The sequence below is a fragment of the Peromyscus californicus genome, unplaced genomic scaffold (assembly GCF_007827085.1).
Source record: "Peromyscus californicus insignis strain IS unplaced genomic scaffold, ASM782708v3 Scaffold_13__1_contigs__length_99412109, whole genome shotgun sequence".
NCBI lineage: Eukaryota > Metazoa > Chordata > Mammalia > Rodentia > Cricetidae > Peromyscus > Peromyscus californicus.
This window is the reverse complement of record NW_026294424.1, coordinates 29,309,237-29,315,190: the sequence shown is the minus strand read 5'-3', so window position 1 is coordinate 29,315,190 and position 5,954 is coordinate 29,309,237.

The following is a 5,954-nucleotide window of genomic DNA, read 5'->3' as shown; positions in this document are numbered from 1 at the left end:
TGTCTGCAGAAAAAAAAACCCTCCTAAATGATGAGTCAAAACTTGTCAAAATTCAAATGCTTAAAGCAGCCACCTTTATGCAATAGGCATTGTTTTGCCTGATTTTCACTTATCTGTACAGTGTGATAAGGACAGTTGTCTAATGTGCTACACAAACTAAAAGGAACATATTTTGCTCCCTGAGCTCGGAGCCATTGTTGGATTTTAGGGCGAGAGTAAGGGATATATTCTGTATCCCCAGGTGCTCTCCCTGAATTCCCCATCAGGGTTTCCTTAACTACCATTAGAACTAGGTCTTCCTTGTGCTTTTCACATGTTTGGGGATGTTCCCAACTATTCTGTTGAAGAACAATGAAGGAATTGGGACTCCCTTTCTTGGCAGGTGCTTCTTTACTGGTAGTGGGTTCAAGGGAAGAAGCTGGTTGTCTATTCCAGGCTAAGGCTTCTCTGGGGGCCCTTTCCTCTTCTAGGTAAGGGATATTATGGTTCAAAATGTCCTTCAAATGTACAAACATTGCTTTCTTCTATCTTGAGATATTTTTTCTCAGTGTGATGTCACAAAATCCTTAGTCCTTCCTAACTATGTCTTTTACAAAACTCCAGAAATTCAGTTCCGGGATTTCTTAGTCATATGAAAGTAGTGGGACTGGGGAGATGGCTCAGAAGTTGAGCACTGACTGCTCTTTCAAACATCCTGAGTTCAATTCCCAGCAACCACATGGTGGCTTACAACCATCTATAATGAGATCTGGTGCTCTCTTCTGGGATGCAGGTGCCTGGCTTACAACCTTCTACAATTCTGGTGCCCTCTTCTGGCATGCAGGCATACATGCAGGCAGAACACTGCATACATAATAAACAAACAAACAACTAAATAGATAAATGATATGAAAGTATGATATCCTGTCACATTTTTCGAATAGAGAAAGAGACTTCTCTTACTGAGAAAAGGAAAATATGGCTGTGGACACTTCGGTCTTTTCCCAACCCCCTCAGTCCTTTCTGAGGATTAGGGTAGCTCAACATTCATTGAAATGCTGACATCTAGAAGACCAAATTCAGGGTATCTGCTCAGTGGGGCATGATGCTTGTGTCCAGGACAGGTGGGCATGTGAAGTTGCTGTCTCTGCTATTTCTGTGGTCATCCAAGGAGATTAACCCTTCACTGTCTTTTGATGTTTTTAGAATTTGGAATAGATTTTCTTCTGTTGTTGAAGAATAGGTGAGAGAGCCAAACCTTATCAAAGCCAGGTATGATGGCATGAGGCTTGTAGTACCAACTGTTTAGGAGGCTGGGGTGAGAGAGTTTCTTAAGCCTGGGAGTTTCAGGCCAGCCTGAGTAGTGCAGCAAGATCTTGTTCCAACAGACAAATAAAAGGGCTAGAACCTTATTACATCCATGGGTCAGGTAGGCATCTTTGCCCCCTCTTGGGCCGTGAGTTCTCTGACTAGAATGGGTTCTCTAGACTAGACTCTCCTTATGTATCGATCCCTAAGATTGGAAGATGAAGAACCAGCCTGCTAATTTATGTTCAAGCTGTGCTTTCCTGTCCAGTTTATCAGAGAGGTTGATCCAGGAATAGACGGTGATTGACATTTCTGTAGATGTTAATAAAATGGATACCTTGTCATTTTTTGCACTCATTAACGTAGGTGAGTTCAGTTGGTCAGAATGAGGTAGAGGGAGGAAAAATGGAACTCAAGTCACCACTCAGACTCTTCCAACAATGTATGAACTCCAGTTATTATCACTTCCATCTCCTCAGTGGCACCAGAGTATAACCAGGCCCAGGCAGGCTTCATGTGAAAGGATCTATGCTATTGTTCTAAGAGAGGAGTTGGCCTTGGCCGTTCTATCCCTACCTCCTTCAACTTGAGATTCTGGAAAATTTGATTGATTCAAGAGATGCATAAGATTAATTACTGCAGAGTTAGTTTTGCCAGAGCCTACTATGAAAGGGAAAGATATTTTGCATTCATTCTGGGAAGTAAGGAATTTCATTAGAAAATCCCAGGGTTAGGAATAGCGTAAGACTGAGCCTAAATTTGCCCAGCAATATAAATCCCAGGAAAGAAAGAAAGCAGAAAGGTGATGGTACTGTGGGAAAAAGTGTTGCATCTTCTCAGGGGAGTTCTTCATTTCCCTTAGCATTTTTATTAAGTATTTTATTTAATAATCATACATGCATGTAATGCTTGGATTCATTCCACTTTCATATCCCCCCTCCAATTCATTTCCTTTTAAATTATTTATCCAATTTTATTTACTTATTTATTTCTCCATGGACTTTGCTTAGAGTTCCCATTGTATTGCAGATGCCGAGAGGAAAATGCTGAAGTGGGTGTACAATATGAGCAGGGGCACTCTGGTGACAGGTGCCCATGGGAATCCTACGTGGCTCACTGCATTCACTGGGACGTAGATGGAAAGGATGGCTTAAGAGACAAACTGGGAGACCAGCATTACCCAACCCAGAACTCACAACCATAAGAACAAGGAACAGTTGGTGTGGCAAAGTCCTGGAAATGCACATGGACTTCTCACGTGTTGTCCTTCTATCGAGGTTCATGTGCTCCATTGCTAATCTGTGACAGCTGCCTTCACTGAGCAGAAGGCAGTGATGAATGTCATGTGACTGGAAAGCATGCGGTCCACCAAGGGTAAATGTCAAGCTTCCTGTGAATGCTGAGGAGTGTGGCTCATGGGAGAGACATATGTATTTAAGGTTTGTAAGTCTATACAATCTGAAATGAATGTCCTGGAAGAACAGTGTGAAATGGCTGGTGAGTCTAAACCAGGGCTATTATTTTTTATTAAATATTAATGCTATGCATTCCTGCAGGGTGCAGAGAACAGATGTTAGACCTGACATCCTGTCATTTTTATCAATGTCTGGGTTTCCAATGTCTATTAAATCTGATAGTATAAAACACAGGAAGGGATAATTAATCCTCCATTTCCATGGTTATCTGCTGACATTGGGCCCTAGAGGATCTATAGCTCTCTCTTGAATATTTGTTTAGAGGCAGAGATAAGCTGAGATGGTCTAGTCTCCCAGCAAATTGTTCCACTGGGCCTCTGGCTGGACAGCAGCCCATTCTGAAAGCACAATTTTTTCTTGTTAGATTTAAGAAAATAAGTAAACTTCAAATAAGGTTTGCTTTAATGGCAAAAAACCTTCACTGAGGATGCGGGTTTTTCTTTCTACCTTACGTCCCTGAGTCATTTCTCTTGACATCATCCTAGATTTAAATAGTAAACAATGAATTACTGACTAACTAATGAACGAACTACCATTCAATAGTCCAATCCATGCTGAGAGACCATTCGTGTGGAGTCTAGCAGGTGCGGAGAACCAATTTTGAGCAAATTCACAGTGACATAAAGTGTGGCTTATGGTGATTTAGTACCAGGAAATATTTGCTAAGTGGAAAGCCCTGGAAAGAACAATTTGGAAATCATTCTTGGTCAGGTGCAGCTTACAGTGGGTCTAATCACAGGAAAAATACGTCCAAGGCCCCTTCCTCCCAAAATCACATAGTCTACGTGGAAAAAAAAAATAAAGACATGCTTTCACTCTGTAACACCCTGTTGTCTTACGATTATTTAAATGGTTCTGGCCACCATGCTGCAATTTCAGTTATGTCCTGAAGAGAGGGTAGACTGTGGAAAGAGAGAGAAAGAGATGTCTGGATCTCAGGCCTGAACATGAACTCTTTACAGTAACTGTTTTTATAGGAAATGAGGTAAAATTTAATTTATGAAAACCTGCTGGGTGCTAGAGAGATGGCCCCACTTAGTGGTTTCGAGTACTTGCAATCTTCCAGAGAACTGGAGTTCAGTTCCCAGCACCCACCTCGAGTGGCTCACAACTGTCTATAACTCCAGCTGCAGGGAAACTGATATCCTCTTCTGGCCTCTGTGTGTGCATGTGTGTGTGTGTCACACACACATGCACACACACACACACACACACACACACACACACAAACACGTAGAAATAAAAAACAAATCTTAAAAAAAACAAAACAAAACATAAACCAAAAGCTGCTGATGTACTGAAGTAAACTGAGGATTTCCTGCCCGCTTGAAAGAGGACTGAACAGTCTACCATGCTTAGTTCTGTTCTTAGCCTAGGAGATTTGCTGATTTGCTCTTTGACTCAAGGAACAAAGTAGGGCTCTCTGGTCTTCTTCCCAAACACATTGGTGCATGCTACTAACTAGCATAATGAAGTTCTAAGCTCTAGAAATAAGAGGTATCTTTAGTATTTTTCTTTTCTTTCTTTCTTTCTTTCTTTCTTTCTTTCTTTCTTTCTTTCTTTCTTTCTTTCTTTCTTTCTCTCTCTCTCTCTCTCTCTCTCTCTCTTTCTTCCTTCCTTCCTTCCTTCCTTTCTTTCTTTCTTCTTCTTTTTTTTTGAGACAGGATCTCTTGTAACCAAAGATATCCCTGAACTTGCCATATAGCTAAGCATGACCTTGATTTCTTGATCCTCTAGCCTTCACTTCTCAAGTGCTGGAACAGGCATCAGCAACCATGCCTGGATGAAAGACACTTTTGAAGGTAATTTCTAGGAAGTGGTGTGGCAGAGGAATGGAATCCCCTTTGTCAAGTGATTTGAGTTGAGAAGAGACAGTATGGAGGGCCTTGTATGAGACACTACAACATGTTATAGGACATGCTGCTGGAAGCAGGATCAGGGACTCACCATGGTATAATTCAAAGGATACCGAGACCCCGACAGGTGCCTGAAAGTCTTACCATGTGAGCCTATCAGCAAAGGTCAGCATGATTGCCGAGGGGACTTTGTTAAAAAGAAAACAGCATTTTCCCTTGGAAATCACTCCAGTGAGTTGATGAACACAGAGGGTAGATTAATGGGCAATTGTACATTTAAGCAGCCAAGACAAGGATGTGAAGAGGATCTGGCTGTGTGTAACATCTGTCACCCTGTTGATTGCCAGGGTGGATCTGGCTGGGTATACAGGTGTCCCCTCCCTTGCTCTCTGTCCCAATGTGTGTCCCTCCTGAAGTTGCAATACTCAGTGGAAGAGGGGAACCTTCCCTAAATAGGGAAAAAGAAGAGGATGGGTCTTTGGTCAAAGGTAGCTATGATACCCTGCTAGAACCCCCAAACAAGCTCTTAAGAAGCCTAGACAAGGATATACAACTGATAATTCCTGATGGCCATAGTGAGGGTGGAAAAAGCCTAGGAATACATTTTCTTTCTATGGATGTCAAGTCTAGGTTGGAAACTCAATTGGAGAGCCCAAGCCACCAAGTAGCTGCAGAATAGACAGCTGAGAAACGAGGAACCACTGGAAACACATTGTACTCTCTCTCTCTAGGACCTAGCTGGGTGGAGTACTGCTATGTAGCACATAGGCTAGTGTCCCCACATAATATGTTCCCACGAGGACCAAACCCAAGCACCCAGTCTTCTTCTGCCTGTTCTCTAGGTAACAGACATGGGGGGCGGTTAACCCCAGACTCTGAAGTCATCCTGAGAAGCTCTGAGACAGGAAGACAGCTCCTACTGACACTCTTCCTAGCATGCCTATCCCTAGCCTCAGCTTTGCTGCTGAGTTTCCATCAACAGACTGAGGAGGCATAAACATGGTCTGAGTGGAAACTTAGGAGATGTTTATAGCCATAGAACCAAAACACAGGAGGAGACAGGTGGGCGAAATTTGCCTAGGTTGCCTCCATGCAAATAAATTGTGAGTTCTAGTTCATTTAGAGGGAAAAATGAAGCCTTCCTGAAACCAACCTGTCCCTCTTACCCCACCCCAGATCTTTAATGTGCCTTTTCATGGGTTTTGCTTTCAAATCTGCATGAATTATTTTTCTTCTATTAAATATTAATGTGCCTCTCTCAGTAAAAGAAGGGGGCAAATTAGGTCTGGTGCACGTCTTCCCGACACTATTTACTGCTGCTGGGGGACTGAAGCAA